We start from the raw sequence: 19339 nt of genomic DNA, 5'->3' as shown, positions 1-19339 counted from the left end.
TGCGGGCCCAGCGCAACGTGCCTTGGCCTGTGGTTTGCTGCGTTTGTCTGAAGTCGGCGGATGGGGTTCTCGCTGCTCCTGCAAAGGCGACTTTTCTGATGACTGAGTTTAGACAGTAGCTGGTGTCCAGGCTCCCCCAGCCAGGGCCCCCCCCGAGAGCCCCGTCACCATGAACCCAGACCTTTGCCCTTAAATGGGGTGGGACCCAGGGGCCCTGGTGTTGAGCCCGGTTTCCACCCGCTTTGGCCACGCCCGAAAGTGGACTTAGGTGCACCACGTGGTTCCCAGGCACCCACAAGTTCAGCGCCCCCATGGGCCCGGAGGGCACCGAACCGCAAGCACCTGCGTGTGTGCAGCAGCCTGCATGAGGCCGCCGGCCGGCCCGGGCGTCCAGCCCCAGCTGTGCCGGAGGCTCTTTGCTGCAACATTCCCGCTTGTCCAAAGAAAGAGGCGGCCCAGCAGCCCCCGCACCGCCGCCCCCAGTGCCTGTGGCCCACCCCCGCGGCTGAGGATCAGCGCCTGCTCGCGCCAAGTCCGGAGGCTGGGGCTGCCCGGCAAACCCGGCCTGCCCCGTCCCGCGAGCGGTCCTGCGTCCCGGTCCTGGTGCGGCGAGGCCGAGCCTCCCCCTACAGCTGGCCAGCAGGGCGCACGTGCCCCCCCCCCCCGTGCCCCTCCTCCTCACCCCCTTGTTGAAGACTGTGACTGGTTACCCAGGGGGCGCCAACCCCCAGGGCCACGGCGTGGCCCCCGGCCTGGGCTCCACACTGGTCAGAGGAGGTGGACTGGGGGCTGGGCAGTTCCAGTGGTGGGACCAGCCCTGGGGGTTGGCGGCTCCGATGGCTGTTGCCAGCCCTGGGGAGACAGCCCCTCGCCCGAGTGTGTGTGGACGTCAGGCCACGGGTCCCCGGGAAAGAGCCTTGTCCTCTTGGCCCTGCTCGTGGCTCGGAGGGGCAGAGCTAAGCTGCGCGCTGGGAGGGAGACTGTGCTGGCGAGCCCAAGCGCTCAAGTCCAGGCACTGGACTTGCTGCCCTGGCTCTTCCCTGCCCAGTCCTGCCCACCCTCATGCTGCCTTCCTGCTCCCCACTGTCCTGCCGTCCCCACCTTCTGCAGGTAGACAGCTCCGGCGCTGGAACGGTGCCCACACCGGGGGAGGGGAGCTCCTGCGGGGTCCTGCGAGCACCACCTGGCTCACGTGTCCCCTCTGCACTGTGGGTGGCATTGACAAGGTCAGAGGTCAACCTGCAGGCTCTGGGGGATGGCACATGCGCAGGCATGCAGGCCCAGACTCCTCTCCACCCTGGCTCCAGCAGGACAGGGGAAGGGGAAGCTGAGGCCGGGCAGCAAGTGTGGCCCAGCGCCCTGGGGCGGCTGTGACAAAGGCCTGGCTGTGGGCGAGCCAGGGCTCCGCCAGTGGCGGTGGGAGCGAGGGGCTGGGCTCGGGCCGTGGCTCGGAGCAGCCTCGCCGGGCATGCTCCACCAGCTTCCGGGCGCGTGTGGCCACAGGAAGGCCGCATTGGCCTTGGCGCCCGTGTGCCTGCCCACCCAGCCCCGGGCACTCTGCGCCACTCCGTGTGTGCTCCGGTGTGTCCGGGGTTGCTCGCTGGATGGATGGCTGGCGTGTGGCCCCTCGTGGAGACGTGCTTGTGGCCCGTGCTGCCGGGACGCCCGTGCTGCCGGGACGCTCGTGCTGACCTGCCTGTCAGTTACTGGACATTAGCTCTGTCTGTCCACAGCCAGCAGCAGCCATTGGTCCTGCCGCGCAGAGCTCGAGGGTTGCGTGTCAGCCGGGGGGCGGCGGGGCTGTATGGCTCGTGACCTCACGCTCCACTGTCGGGGCCGGCGGGCTGATCCACAGCGCGGCCCCTGCCTTCCCACTGGCGGCCAGCCCTCGAGGGTGCCCCCAGCTGGCCCACGGGGCCCGCGCTGGAGCTCCCGCAGCCGCCACCTCACGCGCTAGGCCCGGGTGTCTTTGGGAAGAGGCCCGCGGGGCACTCGCCTGGTCCCGGCGGAGCGGGAAGGGGCTGTGTCCTGGAGCTGCGCTGCTCTGAGGGGCCCGGGACGTGCAGCGTGCTCTGTCTGTTTCTGCGGCTGCTCCGCCCCTCTGGTGGTTTCCTGCCCAGCACAAAGCTCTCCACTCTGCAGGCCCCGCGTGCGCTCCTGCTCCGGGCCCAAGGGCGCGGCCGGCTCTCCTCAGGCTGGGCATGAAGGCCAGCATCCTTCTGGGTGCTGCCTCCGGGTCAGCAGGGCCGGAGCCCGGGCTGGTGTTTCCCGCAGGAGTTTTTAACTGAATGTCGGAGGCGGCAGCCGAGAGCCCTGCGGGCTGCACGGAGAGAACCGGCTGTCCTCGGCTGCCGCCCTCCCCCGGCTGCGGCGGGCTGGGGTCGTGTCGCGGGTGTTCATCGAGGGTGGCCTTGCTGGTCTTCCAGAATATAGCCCGGCGTGGGGCGCTCTGCCCTCCCGCACCCCCTAGATGGTTTTCCAGGACAATGGGGAGGCCGCACGTCAGGGCCCCATGGCCTGCACCGATGGGTGGCCTGCTCGGGGCACGCGCCGTGGCCACGCCCAGTGGAGACCCCACCTTGGGGGTGGCCGCCTCCGCCCTCCAGGGCCCAGCGTGTGCTCCTCGCCAAGAATGCTGCAGGCACCTGCATCCCTGCAACGGTCACCCGGCACCCTGACGCCTTGGCCGAGCGGCTACTCCATCCAGCTGTGCATCCCTGGCCCTCAGGAGTGACCATGTTGGTCTCAGGTCTCAGCTGGGCCCTCAAACAGCATGCTCAGGCACGAGGCCAGGTCAGCCAGAGCCCAGCCCAGCAGGTGTTCGGTCTTCGGCTCCACTCGGCCTTGTGCCCTGGGAGGCCCCCCCTCCCGGCCGCCTTGTCTCCGCGGCCCCGCCTCCACGCCGCAGCAGCCTGCGCTCTTCCCGTCCCGGGACGGCCCCGCCTCGGCCGGGTCATCATCAGCTCCTCGGTGCCACCCGCATGTCGCCCTCACACAGCCGTGGGACAGATTCCTGCGAGTGGTTGCCCACAGTGTCCCCCAGGGCCCGGCCCTTTCTCAGCGTGGCCGTGTGTGGTGCCAGGACGTGGCTACGAGGGCAGGGGGCGGGCGCCACCGGTGCCGTGAGCCTTCCTTTGGCCGCCCTGAGCAGCTCCCCTTCAGCCCCAGCCCGGGGAGGGGAGGCTCGCAGGCCCTCGCCCCTCAGCTGGCGGTGGCCATGGGGCGCAGAGGATGGCCTTTCAGGGCAGGGCTCTAGGGACCCGTGCCCCCCCGCCCCCACTCCCCCACCTGGCGCCTGGGGAGCTGGGCCTACATGGGGGCGCTGTGCGGGGCCTGGCTTCCAGAGTGCAGCGCCTGTGGTCAGCGGGGCTTTACACCCACTTCGGAGAGTCTTGGTGCCCTGGGGTCTTCCCTGCCCTCCTGCGGGGGCGCCTGGGCTACCTAGGCCGTGACGTCCCCTGTACCCGCACAACCTGCTGCATTTCCAACAGGTCAGCACGTCCACAGGCGCCTGGCCTGGATGAGAGGCCACTCGGCCAGCGGGGTGTGGGCTTCGTGCGGGCCTCGTGGTCTCCAGTGTGCGGTGAGCTGTCACGCAGCAGCCTTCCAGGCCACTGCTGAGCCCACCCTCTCCTGGCCCAGGAAGGGTCCCACGGTCTCCCCCAGGGTCCAGATGGGAACCTGAAGGCTAAGTCATGTGCCCAGGTCACTCAGGGGTAGGTGGCCAAGCCAGCCTCCCGTACAGGCATGACGACCTCGCTGACAGCTCGGTCACGTGCTTCCCACGCCCTGGCCTGGGGGGGCGGGGGCCGCCACCGTGAGCCCAGGACGTGGGGCGGGGGTGGTGTCTAGGTGCTCACGGACAGCACTGCTTTGTCACCTGAGTTTAGGGGACCTCACAGGGCGTTGGCCCTTGTGCCCTGTGCCCTTCCGGGGATGCCGCTTGGCAGGTGACAGGACAGTTGTCCCAGGAGCTGCAGGGCATTGTGGGACTCACCTGTGTTCATGTCAGCCTCCACGCCAGTGCTGGGCAGGACCTGGACGACCGGCTCTGAGGCCTGTGCAAGTGGACAGATGGAGACCTGGAAGCCACTCGGCGCCCCCTGGCTGCAGAGATCAGGCGGGAGGGGCTGACCGCCCACCCGGCGGGCTCTGGAGGCTGTTTTTGCCGCCCAAGGCTTCCCAGAGAGCGGTTTCCGTGAAACCACACGCGGAGGCCGCGCCTGACTCCGCCGAGAAGGTCGTTGTCAGATTCCTGTGAGCCGGGTCTGCACAGGAAGCCATGGGCGCGGCGCTGGAGGCCCTGGAGGCCCTCCTTCCCTCCGGAGGCCTGCGCCTGGGCTGTGCACCTGTGAGGTACCTGCCCGGTGCGCCTTGCGCCCCACGCAGGTCGGCTTGCCCCTCTGCACCTGCCTTCCGTGGGGGCCTCGGTTGCACCGCAGCCCTGCCCACTGCAGAGGCTGCACCCCAGCGCCCCACGTCCTGCCTCCGCCTGCCACGGGGAGAGCGGCCTATCTGGCCCTGGGCTCCGCGACAGCCTCTGGCTTGTGCGCCAAAGGAAACAGATCCATGCTGCAAGGGGGGCCAGTGTCCCCAGACAGACACCAGGAAAGGGGCCCACCCAGGCAGGGCAGCCCCTGGACCCTCGGGCCTGGCCACCTGGGCCCACGCCGAGGGCCTCGCCATGCGCTGAGGTGCGAGCACCCCTGTTCCGTGGTGGGGCTGTCCCGGCCCTGCCTCCTCGGCGGGGGGGATGCTCAGGGGAGGTGGGCCATGGTCTCCTGCCTGCGCCTGGGCACCGCACCCCTTCTTCCAAGACAAGGCCTGGGTCTGCCGCGTGGCTGTCCTTGGGGGTCTCGTGTGAGCACGTTCTGCACAGACGCTCAGGGCCCGCCCTGCAAGCTGCTGCTGCCCGCCCCGTCGTGTGCGGAGACGTGGGTTGCGTCTGGAGACGCCTGGCCTTGAGTTTGCAAACCCAAGCCTGCGTGACCTGCAGTGGGCTGGCGGCTGCATGCGGGCGGGGCGGGCGGGCTGCGGGCTGCTTCCCGCTGTGGGTTCTGGTCTGGAGCAGGAGGGAGCGCCCGGGTGGGAGCTGAGTGGCCGGGGAGGCCGTAGGCACCGCCTCCAGGGACCCCAGTGCAGGCCCAGCCGCACCTGCTGAGGGGCCTGAGGCAGCAGGAGGCGAGGCGAAGCCCCGGGCCGGCCGCCTGCTGGGGCCGTGGAGTGTGGGCCTCACTCTCTGCCCTTGGAGGGCAGGGGTGGCGCCGCGTGGGCCCTGTGTCCTCTCCCGGCCTTCTGGAAGCAGCCCTCCAGCTGACTCCGGTGAGCTGGTGCCTGGGGCCTGCCTTGTCCCCCTTGCTGCTCCCCTCCCCTGCCCCTGTGCCCCGGGCCCTGTCTCCTGACAGCGCCACCAGCAGGCTCAGAATTCCATCCGGGCGGCGGCGCCCAGAGCTGTGCTGCAAGAGGCCTGGCTGCACTGCCGAACCCTGACCTCTGCTCCGGGGTGTTCTCAGCTCTGGTGGCCTCTGCTTGGGGGGTGGGCGGGGGCTGGCCAGGGCTTCTTGGCTTCTGGCAGTAGGACAGCTGGTCAGTGGCCCCCAGTGTCCTGACAACTCTGCTTTCTAGGTGCAGGGCCGGCACTCAGGGCACAAGGCGAGTGTGAGGACTGAAGGACGTAGAGCGGGTGTGTGTGCGCGCGCGCACATGTGTGTGCACATATGTGCATGCGTGTCCTGTCTGTGAGGGCACGTCCTGATGCTCTGGCTCACGTGACTTCATCTGCAGAGAAGCATCACCTGCCCCCGCCCATCCTGGCTGTTCTGGGGCTTTCCCTGCGTTCTTTGCTGGTCACAGAGGCTTCTAGAGCCCCAACCGGCCTGGCCTTGCCGTGAGAGAGCCCCAAGTCCAGCCTGGCTTGCTCCGCCTGGCGCCTGGATGGTGTGAAGGCAGATTCTGAAACAGGCCGCCTGGCTCGCTCAGAGTCTGTCCTCCCCAGTGCCTGTGGACTCGGGGGGGCCCTTGTCTGCCACTTGGGGCAGAGCAGGTGTGACGGGGTCACGGCCTTGGCTCCCGTTGGCACAGCAGGGACACCAGGCCTGGGCGCTCACCTGCTGCTGGTCCTGCTGCGGCCTCTGCCCCGCCGAGTGCTCCCTCTTCCCGTGCGTCCTTGTCTGGCTTGCATGGAGTGGGGGGGCCAAGGGGTCACTCTGTCGCTGAGCCGGTGCCCAGGGCCTCTGGTTTGGAGCCACGGCCGAGTCCCCGTGCCCATCTACCTCATGGCACGCCAGGGCTCCCACCAGGAAGCACTGCTGTTGAAGGGCGCGTGGAGCCCCACCTCTGGCAGCATTCCTCCGGGTCCCGAGTGCCCACCCCGGGCCACAGCATCCTGGCCAGGCTGGCCTTTTTCTGCAGCGGACCCTGAAGGGCACCTGCAGGCTCATGCTGGGCTCTCGTCAGCAGCTGCAGGCCCGGCACCCGGGCCCCACGAGGGCTCAGGCTGCCATGCCCCCGCCGGGCACGATGGCGCCTGGCTGACTGAACGCGGGGCCCCCCTGGCCCCTCGGTCTCCCCCCGGCCCCTCGGTCCTGCCCCCGGAGCTGCCCTCCCCTGGGCCACCGCGGAGCGCCCCCGCCGCGTCTCCCGGGGCCGTGCTTTCGCAGGAAGGCCGGCGCGGCTCCGGGGCCGCGGAGGAAGCAGTGGGCGCTCCCTCGGGGCCCGCGCCAGGCGTCTGACGCTCCGTGGCTCGCGGGCTGGGGCCGGGTAACAGCTGTCGAGAGTTTCGTCACGTCCCCTCAGGGCCTTTCGCGGAGTGGGCGGCCGCCCCAGGACCCACGTGGCCAGACCGCCCTCCCGCCTGCTCTGCCGGCCTTGGCTCTGCCCCGCGGCCCAGGCGGCCTCTGGCCCAGGCACCCCCGGCGCCCCCCTCCCTGTCCTCACCTCGGCGCCCCTGGGCCTCCTGTGCTCAGCGAGTCGAGTTTCTGACGTGAGCGCCGAGCCCTGAGGGACGTCCTGGCACCCGGCTCTTGCCTTTCTTGACCTTTTTGGGTGGCCTGGGGGACCGCCAGGAGGATGGAGGAAGATGCCCACGTGAAGCTTGGTGGCCGCCAGTTCCGGTGTCGAGGCCGCGGGAGCTGTGGCCCTTCACTGAAGGGGGGAGCCCTTCCTGGCCCGTTCTCTGCAGCGACCCCCGGCTGTGCCCGGCCCTCCACATGGGGAGCAGGCTGGCTCAGGGCTGCCCGCTGGACAGGACCAGTCCCCTGCCTGGGGAAAACAGACCCATGAGCACGGCTCGGTGGAAGCCTGGAAGGGGGTGGGGCCAGGTGAGGCCACCAAGGGTAGGGGCCCGGGCACCCCGACTGGGCAGGGAGCTGCTTTCTCTGCCCACCAAGGGCTCCTGACTCAGTCCCACGGGTGCTGGGAGCGTGGGGCTGGGTTCTGAGAGGACCACGTGCCCCGTTCTGCAGGGGCATTGGGGGTGCTGTTGGGGTGGCAGCAGGGTGGCCAGCAGGTGCTGGGCACTGTGTACTGGGCCCTTCTTGGGACAGTGACAGCCCCTGGCAGCTTCACGTGCGGAGATGTCTTTCATCCTCCCATGAGGCCCAAGAACCCCATTTTATGAAGAAGATATTGGGCCCCGGAGGTGAGGTGGCCTGATTAGAGCACAAGGGGGGCTGAGGCCACGTCTACCCCCTCGCCCGTGTCCTGCCCACCAGGGGACAGGTGCTTGGGTGTGTGCCCGAAGGGTCTGTCACTGGCCCCCAAGACAGGCCTGGGTGCTGTCAGGCCGCTGACCCCTGGAAGCCCAGCAGTTCCAGGCCCTGCGCCCGAGGGTGGCCCGGCGCACCGCCCCGGGGCCTGCTGGTCCCCTCCCTGCAGTCAGGTCCTCCAGACCCTCCCTGCGGAGACCTGAGCCTGTGGCGAGCCGTCTCATGGCGTCACCAGCCCGAGAGCAAAGCCCACGCCCTGTGGACAGGCCAAGGTAGCGCGAACGGGGGTCCTCGCACAAAGGGGCAGCACGGAGAGCGCAGCCTGCCCACCTCCCTCAGCGTCGGTGCTGCGGCCAAGGCAGCCGGGGGGTGCCGGCGGACACACTTGCTCGTGAGGCTTGGGGGCGTGACGCTGTGTGGGTGCGGGCCGTGAGCTGCGCCTGGGAGGGGCGTGGGCTCCGGTGAGTTCCTGAGCCAGGAGCGAGGGTCACCCCGTCTCTTCAGGCCCCCCTTTCTTCAGCTGCGTTTCTCTGTTTGGCGCAGACTGTCCCTGTCGTCTGTGACATCTGGTCTCAGGTGTTTGATGCTCTGATGCTGCTGTCACCGGCAGCTCTCGGTGATTTTCGTTTTCTTATGGTAATTATTTTAGTAATTTTTTATAGGTTGCTGGTACACAAAAATACAGCAGGGTTTGTATACTGACCTTTGATTGACCTTGCCGAATTCTAACCTGGCTCTTCTGGATCCCCCTAAGCTGAGTGCAGGTGACATTGTCTCCCTTTTCCTCTCCCCTTCGCAGTCCTCTGTTTCTTTTCCCTGCCTCAGGGCACCCGCGGGGCACTGGCCTGGCCAGTGTAGGCTCCTGGGCCCCGAGCGGAGACTGCCCTTGCTGAGGCGCTTTCCGTGGCTTCTGCTGGTTCTGGAAGGGCCGGTCATTGGGTCAAGAGTGTGCCGTTCTGTTCCTAGTTTCCTGTGAGGTTGCTTTTTTTTTTGCTGCTGAATTTTATAGCACTTCCTGGTCTCTGTTGATGACATAATGCTTGTAATTTGGTTTATGTGGTTAAACTCTCCAATTTAAAAAAAAAATTAGACTAACCTTTAATTTCTGAACTAAACCCATGTGGACCGAGATACAGTGTCCTTTTTATGTGTTGTCAGATTCAGATTTATTTTATGATACTTGCTTTTGGATTAGAGTTCGATTTATGATTGCTTGTTCTTATAATTCTAGTTTCATTATATATCTAATATTGTCAATATTTGCATGAGGTTTTCCCAGGATTCCCTCGTTGCTGTTTTTACAGGGTTTTTTCACCTTGCTCTGCTGACCCTTGGCCAGGCTACTGTTTGTTGGGGTGCTGGCCTGTGCGGTGTGGGCCTGAAGCATCAGGTTTGCCCAGGAGACGCCAGTAGCCCCCCTTTTGCCCGGGCTGACCATCCAAGTCTTCCCCTTGCATTCTCACTGGCAAACTTTCCATTTTCGTACTCTTGTATCTTCTTTCTATTTCATTAAATTATGCCTTTCGTTCCTTCTTTTTATTTTGAATTTGGTTTGCTGTTATCTTCTACCCTCCTGAAATGAAACCCAAATATGTGCATTTTGAGGCCCTTTGTGTTCCATTGTGACTCTAGCTTTTCTGCCCGTCTGCGGTGAGACTGGACCAGGTGCCCTATTTCACCTTTATTTTGCATTTGTGTTATTTTGAAATCATGTTTATCCATGAAATATTGATGTTCACCCACCCATCTAGCTACCCGCCCCCCTCCTCCTCCTCCTATCCACCCATCCACTCATTTAGCTGTCCAGCTGTCCGTCCATCCATCTTCCCACCCATCCATCCAGCCGTCCACCCACCCATCAACCCACCTACCCAGTCTCCGTGGTTGCTGAACTGGTCATTGTTTTAGGGACATAGAGACAAAGAATATCAAGTTTTGTCCCGATCAGAAGCGCCAAAGCTCTCTACCTTGTGGTAGAGGCAGGAGAGTCTTGGTCCTATGGCCTTAGTTGCCAGTGTTGGCAGGACTGGCCCAGGAGGGACTGCACCAGGAGAACACAGCAGGGTGAGGTCCAGTTCCCTGAGCGGGGCCAGGGCAGCTGTGGCTCTGGGTCAGGCCGATGATGGCAGCCTGATGCTTCCCAGATTTTCCCTCCCAACATGTGCTGTTCTTCTGAGTAGATTTTCCCAGCAAAGGGAATTTTAAAAAAAGCAATCCTTATTTTCTCCTTCAAACTATTAAAAAAAGAAAAATCTCACACAGAGAGCCAAACCTCTCCAGAAGTAAATTCCGGAATTCATTCTTGGATTTGTTTCTTTCTAATCTCAAAGATGAAGGAGCCTCCCCGGAACCCCACCACACTTGTTCGTGCTCTGTTCTCCTCAGTGAACTTCTTTTGTGACTGGGGCTCTCTGGAAATCTGTTTCAACTCTAAGAAGCAGCTGGAACACACTTGAGCTGCTCAGCACAAACTACAAAGTGATGGCATTGACGGTGCCAAACAGATGCTGTTTGCATTCAAATAAAAGACAAACATAATATTTGCATTAATAGAGAGCCTTTGCAAAAGTATTTGCATAAAGTGGTTTATCCTTTTCCAAGAACTGGTTACTTTTAACTAATTTCTGAGCATAGCGAAGGATAAGCAATCTTTTGCTGATTATTTCTCACAAAGAGTTGCTTTTGCACAAGTGTAGCTGATTTCAAAGAAGGGCTCTCCGACATGCAAATGTGGTGTCAAGTGGAAGGCTGCGTGATTGCTGTCAATCAGATTCTTGGGAGCTTTTTGTGTTAAATAGTGGGACTGATGAGCTATTACCCTTTTCTCAGTAGCACTAAACTCCCTTTCTTCAAAGACTTGCAGAGCATTATACAAACTGGACCACATTTCCGCAGTCACCTGCGGCTTATAATGCAAAGAAGCTGGGTGGTTGGTTGTGCAGAGTGCTTGGTACCTGTGTGTATGTCATGTCACAGGCAACGGTGCTGCCTCCTATTTCATTAATGTGGAGTTATTTAAGAGTAAATCTAATAAGTCAGAGCAAAGGAGAAATGATAGTCTGTTACACAGAATTAAAGCCAGAAATACATGTTGTAAGTCCTGCATAGTTATTAAAAAAAAAAAAAAAAGAACCAGTTAGACCATAAGATTCTTCACTGCAGCTTGTTTAATTTTAGGGTTTACATTGTTGTACCCACAGGCACATGAAACCAAAGTTTGAGGAGACAGTGTTACACATAATGAAAATTACACTCAGGAAACCTTGTATTAACTTAATATTCAGTACTTACATTTCCTTACAAGTTCACTATTGTTTTAACTCACTGGTGCTTCTTTAATCTTCCACTTTGAATTTGCTTTCATCTTTCTGATGAAATTGTTAGTTGTTGGTTCAAGCAGTGGTTTCTGAGAGGTAAAGCCTCTTGATTTTTTGTTTGCCAGAAAAAGAGCCTTTTCCTCCCTTGTCTTGAAGGATAGTTTAGCTGGGTATAAGTGACATGTTTTTCCATCAGGAGTTCAAAGCTATTTTACTGTCTTCTGGCCTTTTGTTGCTTGGAAAAGTTAGTCATCTATCCAATTGTTGTTTCATCCTAGGTAACATGTCCTTCCTACTTTGGCGCTTTTATAATCTTCTCCCTCAGATGGATGTATTCACTGTTTTGTTGAGATGTGTGTAGAGGTGGATTTGCACATATTTATTGTGTTTGGGGTTTTGCATCAAGTTTAAATATAAGGACTCTCAATGTCTCTGGAATCCTGGAAAAGTCAATTCATTATCTTTTTGAGTATTATCTATTCTGCATTTTCTCCACTCTGTATAGAAGCTTCTACCACTTGGATGTTGGATCCTTTCTTTCCTCCATGCCTTACTCCTCTGCCCTCTTTATTGTGCTGCATTCACATTAATTATTTCAATCTATCATCCAGTTCATTATTTCTGTCTTTTGTTATATTTAATCCGCTATTTTGAATTCTAGAAAAAAATTAATTCTATTAAATAACTTTTCATTTCTGTTTCCAGGGCTCCTTTCTTTCATTATAGTTTCTTCCCTTCATTTAATTAAATTTCTTACTTTCTAACAAACAGGCATGTTTCGTAGTCTTTTCCATGTTGTTTTAATATTTATAGATATTTTGGACTCATTTCTGTGTTTTGTTCTGTGTTTGGCTGTCCTTGCTTAGTGGATTGTTTCCATCTATCATTTGTAATTTTCAATTTTCACTGTAAACTTGTCTTCAGCAAGAGAGTTATTTCCCTCTTTCTTTGCCTCCCCCCTTCCTGTTTCTCTGCCTCCTTTCCTTGGGTGTCTCATCTGCCGTGGATTGTGGATGTAACCCTAGAAAGTCATTTTTCTTTGCTTTCCTGGGCTTCAAGGCTTCCATATTCTGTACTAATTCAGCCCAATTTGTACACCTGGGATTCCAGAACTGTTCAAGCGAAGTGACTCTGGAGGCCACCCCCAATGGGCACAGGCTTAGGGCTCAGCTTCCTGTGAGACTCTTCCCAGCAGCCGCCTTGCTTGGGGGGTGGAGCTGCCCCGCTCCCTTTCAAAGGCCAGTTAACCTTATAGAGCCCTGTCCTTATGCAAGCTCTGGGTCCAGCTCTCTGCCCAGGACAAGTGCATGGCCACCTCTCCTGCCACCCTGGCCTGGTTCTGTGATCTGGCCCCAATACTGGCACCCGGTCTCAGTGCCCATGGCAGGGTGTATATCCCTTCTCGTAACTGGGGTCTTTTTCTTCTGAGCTCAACTCTGTATCTAAAATTGGGGTGGGGTTTGATTCTGTCTCACAGCCGCCATTTCTGTAGGTCTGCAGCACAGGTGCCGGGGCCTGCAGCCATGACTCACCTCATATGTGGCCAGGTCTGCTCTGGACTTCAGCAGATCTGTGTTTCCCATGGGTCCTTGCCTCAGGTGTCCTCGTGCCTTGCAAGCCTCAAGCTGTGCCACTGTTGTTTCCAGGTGTCCTCTCCACAGGCTGCCCTGCTATGGCTGTCGGTATTTTGATGCTGGGTTACTCTTAGCCCCGGCAGGGCTAATCTTATGTACAGGTTTTTCACGACTGAGGTTTTGGGCATAATCTGTCAACACAGGTGTAAAGCCAAAGACACCAGTTGTTGATTGAGAAAGGCTGCTTGTTAGGGTGTAATTCGGATTTTCATTGTGACATTGTGGCAATTCTACTCCTTGTTGCAAACTGACAGAATGGGGGACCCTCTGGGGGCCAGGAGCCGGTGCAATAATCTGCTCCAGACGCGGCCGAGTCGTAGGAGGGCCTGGAGGTGTGTCGTCAGCAAAAGGCAGCAGTGAATCCCAGACGCCGTGTCTGCTCCCTCTCTGCCCTGGGGAAGAGCGAGGGCCTTGCCCGAAGCAAGAGCGGCCGGATTGCCCCTGAGCCGCAGGGAGAGTAGGCCTTGCGTCCCTGTGAGCAGAGGGGAGGAAAATGCTTTCATTTCACTTTTTATCTTAACTTTAAATCCCTCATTACAAGGCGTATGAGACAAGGGCGGGAGGCTGAGGCTCTGGACAGATCTGTCCTTGGACCTGTGACGCTGCCTACATTTAGGAAGTGTGCTTTTTCACGTCCTGGCTCCTTGACCACGGCAGGCGTTCCTCAGTGTCCGAGGACCACATCTGTCCAGGGAGGAGGGCAGGGAGGGCGCCCTCCACATTGCTCTCTGAGGCCAGCGCTCCCTCGCTGGCTGCCCACTCCTTTCAGCCCATGGTCTTCCTCTCACTCTCTGAGGGAACTGGGAACTGCCCGCCCTGTGCCGGAAGCCAGGTGTCCTCTCACCCAGCCTTGTGCTGTGGGCTGCGCTGTGGGCAGCATCATCTTGCCCTCTCGGGCCAGGGAGGGGCGAGCATCGTCCCACCCGTTTCCCAAACGGGGACGATGAGGCCCCGTCCGGCAACTCCTGTAAGGGCCAGGCCCGGACTCTCGGGCCCACAGCCTGTCACGGACGTCGGCGTCACACAGCAAGTCACTTCTCCTGGCGGCAGCTCTATTTTTAGAAGATTAAAATAGCACAGGAGCCGCTCAGTCACCCTGTTTTAGGAGCTGAAGTTTGTCTCGCATAGAATCAGTCACCAAGGACGTCGTGACCCGCTTTCGTCGTCTGGACATGGGGGGAGTTGGGGTCCACAGGTGGCGAACCCATCCCCCCACCCAGCTGGCTGAGCAGGCTGGGCCCCGTGGCCAGCAACGCCGATGCGTGACCTTGAGCACGCTGGCACCTGCCGAGGCCACGGCTGCTGGGGGCCAGTCCGGGTGGCCCTGCTCCGGCGGGGACGTCTGTGCGCAGGGGCCGAGGCACTCCCGGAGGCCGGGCACGGGTGGTGTGGGGTGACATCTCGGCGGGGGCACATCCTGCTGTGCAGGGTGAGGGGGACGCGGCTGCAGTGAGGCGCCCCCTGGCAGGGCAGGTCCCCGCACTCACCTGGGGGTGCTCCTGGCCGGGGTCTCGCTGGCGTCTGGGACGCCACCGCCGGGCCTCTTCCCTGGCCCTGCGGGCACAGCTGAGGAGACGGACCAGCCTTTCAGGGGCCTTGAGACCCTCCGAGATGCCGCTGCGGGGAGCGGCTGGCAGAGGGCCGCCGGCCGGGAGGGCACAAGGACGGCCAGGCTGGGGAGACCCGCGAGGCGGAGTCAGGTCGGCTCCCACCTGGAGCCAGACGCGGCCCTGCCGGCTGGGTGTTTCCCTGAGGAGGTTTCCAGACCGTGACGGGAGTGGCGGCGCGGAGGGGCTCACGGCCACGGCCTGCTCGGGCCGTTTCCCGGAACACGCGGTGTCAGCGACCCCCTCCTGCCCGCGGGCAGACCCCGTCCTTCCCTCGACTTCCCGCCTGCCTAAGTGGGTCTGCCTGGCAGCAGCCCCTGCTGCTCCGGCCCAGAATCGAGGCGCACCCCGGTGGGCCGCCCCTCCCAGCTCCCCGGTGGCCGACCGCTGCCTGGCGTGGCCCCGACGTAGCCTCTGGCTCTGTCCCTGCTGCCGCTCTCCCTTTTGGCCCTTCCCTGCCATGTGGCGGCTGAAATGAGCCTTTAAAGCTGGAGCCGGAGTGTAAGCCTTGGGGAGTCGGGGGATGATGGGGGGGGGGGGGGGGGGGGAGCCGAGCCCCGCCCGCCCCGCCCCACCCCGCCCCGCCCCGCCGCTTCTGCCCGGAGCAGCGCACTCGGTGCCCCAGAGTCCCCCCGAGCTGCCCAACGGCCCCCTTCCTGAGCTGCACTCTGACCCCTCAGCCCGCAGGAGAGCCGGCTGCGTCCTCCCCTGACCTTGCCTCCCGCGAACGGCGTCTGTGTTCCCCGTCTCCGGCCCTGCCCGCGGGGTCGGTGTGGGGATTCCTGTGCTGCTGCTGGGCCCCGGACCCGTGACGGTCACGCCTTAGCTGCTTCAGGGGAGTCGCGGGAGGAGCGAGTGGCCGACGGAATGGGCAGTGTGACGGGCCCTTGGCTGGGCCTGGTGGTCGCCCGCATGTCTCTGCAGCAGCCTCGGGGGCTGCAGGACGCGCGAGGTGTGAGTGAGGCGGTGCCTCCCCAGAGAGAGTTCTGGCCTGCGCCGTGGCGTGTGCTCTGGTTCAGTCCAGACCCTACCACCGCCACCCCCGGCCCCGGGCGCTCGTGCTGCCCCGCGGTGGGGCGCGCAGGTGGACCTGCAGCCCCCTGACCCTTGAGCTGGCGGAGCCCTGTGAGAGCAGGAGGCTCCCTGGGCCTTCCTGCCCGGCGCCGCGCCGAGCGGGCCCTGCCCTGCGGTGGGGGGCGCTTGTGCAGGCCCAGCGGCGCGGGATGGCTGGCCCAGCCGCACTGTGCTCCATGCGCGGGGCCTCTTGGTCCAGCCGGTGTGGCCGTGGGGTTAGATGCGGGCGGCGGCGGCGCTGGAGCTGAGCGTCAGGCCCGTCTCTGCTCTTAGCACCGCCTGAGAGTGTCCCTGTGAAATTCCAAGCACGTGGGGAAAGAGAGACTCATTCACGGTGTGACTGCCCCCCCCCCCTTCAAACATCCCTCGCCGCTGCTCCTCCGCCTTTCATTTTCCCGAGGATCTAGGCCACTGCCGCCAGCGCAGACCGTCCCGACCCCTCCACAGCTCCCCGCAACTCCACGCCCCGGCTGCCGCAGGTCAGGGTGCACACAGGGCTGGTCCCAAGGGGCCCCCAGCTCCTCGTCCTGCTGCCCGCCCGGGGGGCAGGGCCTCCCAGAGGCTCTGACACGTCCTCGCGCGCTTGCGGGGAGCCGGGAGCGGAGCTCAGGCCAGGCTGCCTCAGGGGCTCGCCTTGGCATTTTAAAAGCCGGCCTGACTTTCCTGAAGGAGAAAATATTATTCCTCAGAAAACAAGGGTGTCCTTCCTCTTCCGCGCGCTCGCGGCACACAGAGGCGGCGCTGGGCACGCCAGGACTCGGCCCTCACCTCGTTAAAGTTTAATTCTCATCAGTGGACAGACACGGCTTCACCGTGGACTGGGGCGCGAGCCAGTGTGCACGCGGAGTGGGTGGGGGCTGGGCTGGGCTGGAGCCGCCCAGAGGCGCCCGCTGGGTGGGCGCTGCTGTGGGTGCTGGTATCTGCACCCTGGGACACTGGCAGCGGCAGCCACGGGCAAGAAGCATGGGGGGAGGCCTGGGGGCTGAGTCTGGGACCCTCGTGCCTCCTTGAGGGGTGAGGCGGGGCTGTTGTGTGGCCTGCTGAACCCCGCTCACCTGCGAGCTGGCCCTGAGGCTCCTGAGCCCCCTTTAAATGCTGCTGCCCCACAGGTCTGGTATCCACTGCTGGGTATAGCAGGGCTGGACTCCCGCGACCCCGGCAGGTGCGGCCCGAGTCTGTGGCACCTCACCATGTGGGGGGCTACACACCACCATGCCCTGCACTGACCCCCAAAGGTGGGGCGTGCAGACCCTTCAGCAGACTGGGCTGGACCTCCCACCCGCCCCCCCCAGAGCTCACACCCCTGCCTGCGGTGCTGGCCATGGCCTTAGGCATCCTCTTCTCGCACTGTCCACTAACCACAGGCCCCACTGCGAACACCCCGCTGGGGTGGCTGCTCCCAGCTGGGGGCCCTGAAGGCAGGAGGTGGCCGCTCAGCAGTCCCCTCCGACGCGCCTCAGCACTGTGCGGGTCTGGGGAGTGGAGCCTGCCCAGCTGGGCGCGGCCTCCCGAGGACAGGGCACAGCTGTCAACAGGAGCAGCCTGACCTGGGCGCGGCCCGGCCACCCGTGGGGACACCCACACCCTGGTCCCCGCGGGCTTCTCTGGCCAGCGCTTGCAGACTGTGCCTCGGGGCGGAACTCGGGGGCTGGACTCGGAGCCAGCGGCCATCCTGTGTCACGCGTGGACTGGGGCGCAGCCCTTGCTTCCCTGCGCGGGAGCTGTTGTCTGGCCTGGGGTTGGGTCTGGGTGTCGCTGCGAGCATCGCCCGGCTGGGCGCTGGCCTTGGAAGAGGAGGCGCGGGGGCTGCACCCAAGGGTGTCGTCTCGGGCTCGCTGCCTCCCGCGTCCCGAGGCTTCGCTTTGGCGGGTTTCATGTCTCCGCTGGCGGAATCACTACGATCGCAGCTAACGCATCCTGGCTTCCCAGCCTGGGAGTGGTGTGGGCTCAGGCTGGACACCAGGGCCGCAGCCGTCTGGGCTCCTGGTTGGGTCCTCCCGGGGAGGGGGCGGCCCCCAGTGGCCACGGGCCCTGGGTGAGGCAGTCGCGCTTGCTCTGTGGGCGCGCGTGGGCTCCCACCGCCACTCCTGTGTGCCCCGCCTTTCAGCAGAGGCAGAGAGCGGGACCACGGCGCCTCTGTCTTTTCCTGGCAGCTGGCCGTGGGCCGGGCGCCACGCCTCACAGCATCCCCCCGGGAGCGACTCCTCCCGAGCGGCGGGGTGGGGGCCTGCGTGGGGTCCCGTGCTCCCAGCCCACTGCCCTGTGCCTCCTGGGCTCCACCCCGTGGCCCGCCGCAGCTCGTGGGGAGAGCGAGACCTGGGCGGGGTGTGCCAGGCCTCCCTCCGTCACTGGGGCCACCCGAGGCGCTTCTCTATGGTGAGATTCGGCTGCTCCTGGGCTCGAGGTCGCTCCGAGCCTGGGTCTCTGTCTGAGTCGGGCCCTGCCCGTGTGCCCAGGGCTGGTCTGGCGCCCTCTGTGCCGCGCCTGTTCATGCGTGCCGCCTGCCCTCGCCGCCCTGTCGCCTGCCCTCTCTGACGGCACCGGCGTGTCTTGGCTCCTGGACGGCGACGCCGGGCCGAGGGGACGAGGGGCCTGCTGGCGGCTCCGCCGGCCCGGACAGCCCTGGGGCCACAGTGTGGCGAGCAGGCAGCCCCGGCGGCCGTGTGGGGCAGCTCCCGTGGCTCGGAGCTTGGGCGCGGTCATCTGCGCCGTAGTCTCGGGGCCGCCGCTCCCGGGGCCGCCGGGCCGTGTCCCTCCTGCCCCGAGGGGGCGCGTCCCGCCCCGGCCCTGCCGGGGGTGGCGGGGCTCCTGGTGTGCGGCTGGTGCCACGTGCAGTCCATTTCTCCCCTGGCCCCATCCAGTCCCGGAGTTTCCCGGGTGAGCCGAGACCCAGCCCAGCCGTCATGGCCTCCAGATACCCGCGGGGCTCGGCCCAGCCCCAAGGCGCCGAGGCGGCTGCTCTGAGACGGCTGCTCTGAGACGGCTGCTCTGAGACGGGCAGGGAGCGGTTGTGAGCGTGGCTTTGGAGTGACAAGACCTTGGGCTCCCTGGTGCCCAGTCCAGGGCCCAAAGCAGTGTCCGGATGGGCTGGGGGCGGCCCTGCCCTGCCGGGGGGCCGGCTTCCTCCCTCAAACGGGGCTGGCCGGCTGCGCGCTCCTGGCTGCTGGGGCTCTGGGGCTTTCACTCAGGCGGACGCTTGGGGGACACGGGGGAGGTGACTGTGGGGGACAGTTCTCGGGGAGTGGATAAGCGACGCCCCAACTGTGCGGCCTTGCTGGCGCTGTCCCGGTCCTGCCGTGGGAGTGGCCGCTGGGGGCTGCCCCAGGCCTGTGGTGCTCCGACCTGCCTGTACTTCCCGTGTTTCTCTCGGAGATGAATGTCTCATCTCGGTGTGCGTGAACCTGGGAAGATGGGGCGCCGTGTCTCCCGCGCCCGAGGCCCTGTCCAGGGGGCTGTGGCGGGCAGCTCAGTGGCCTCCCGTGCGCGCCGGGCCCTCCGGAGTGCCTGGGGGAAGCAGCGGGCGCCTGCCTGCGCCTGATGGCTGCTTCCCCGCGAAACTGTGGCCACCGGGCTTTGCTCACTCAGGCACCTGACCCCACCGTGCCTGGGTCTTCTCGGCATGGCCTCGCGCTGCCCGCCGGGCAGGGCCCCCTGCAGTGCTCGCTGAGCCAGCATCCCTGTGCGTGGGCGATCGTGGGGCGGCTCTGCCCGCCCCTCCCCGGCGCCCGCGGGGCTCCCTGGCTGTGCTTGTCCTCGACTTGGCCACCTGCGGCGTCCCATGGCTCCCCACGTGGCCTGGCGTTCATTGGCGTCACAGCTCCTGCCAAAGGGGCCCGGGCCGCCCTGGGCACGACCCGCTTCTCCCCAAGCCAGTGGAGCCGGTGCCACCTCCACGCGGGACCTCGCAGCCTGCCGGGCTGACTCTGCGGGAGCAGCACGAGCCCCGCCCGCCGCCCGCGTGCTCTTCCTCCCGGGCGAGCGGGCGTGGCGGCCGGGCCCCT

The 19339-nt window shown here is 63.6% G+C and overlaps 1 protein-coding gene across 3 annotated transcripts in view; it reads left to right on the top strand.

Moving 5' to 3' along the window:
• Nucleotides 1–19339, top strand: part of HDAC4 (histone deacetylase 4) — a 105790-nt gene that overhangs the window by 28449 nt on the left and 58002 nt on the right. The gene's annotated exons all lie outside the window — the stretch shown is intronic.

This window comes from Talpa occidentalis, unplaced genomic scaffold, assembly GCF_014898055.3.
Source record: "Talpa occidentalis isolate TD23 unplaced genomic scaffold, MPIMG_talOcc4v2.1 talOcc4.3, whole genome shotgun sequence".
Taxonomy (NCBI): domain Eukaryota; kingdom Metazoa; phylum Chordata; class Mammalia; order Eulipotyphla; family Talpidae; genus Talpa; species Talpa occidentalis.
The sequence above is the reverse complement of the archived record's forward strand: the minus strand, read 5'-3'. Positions and strand labels throughout refer to the sequence as shown.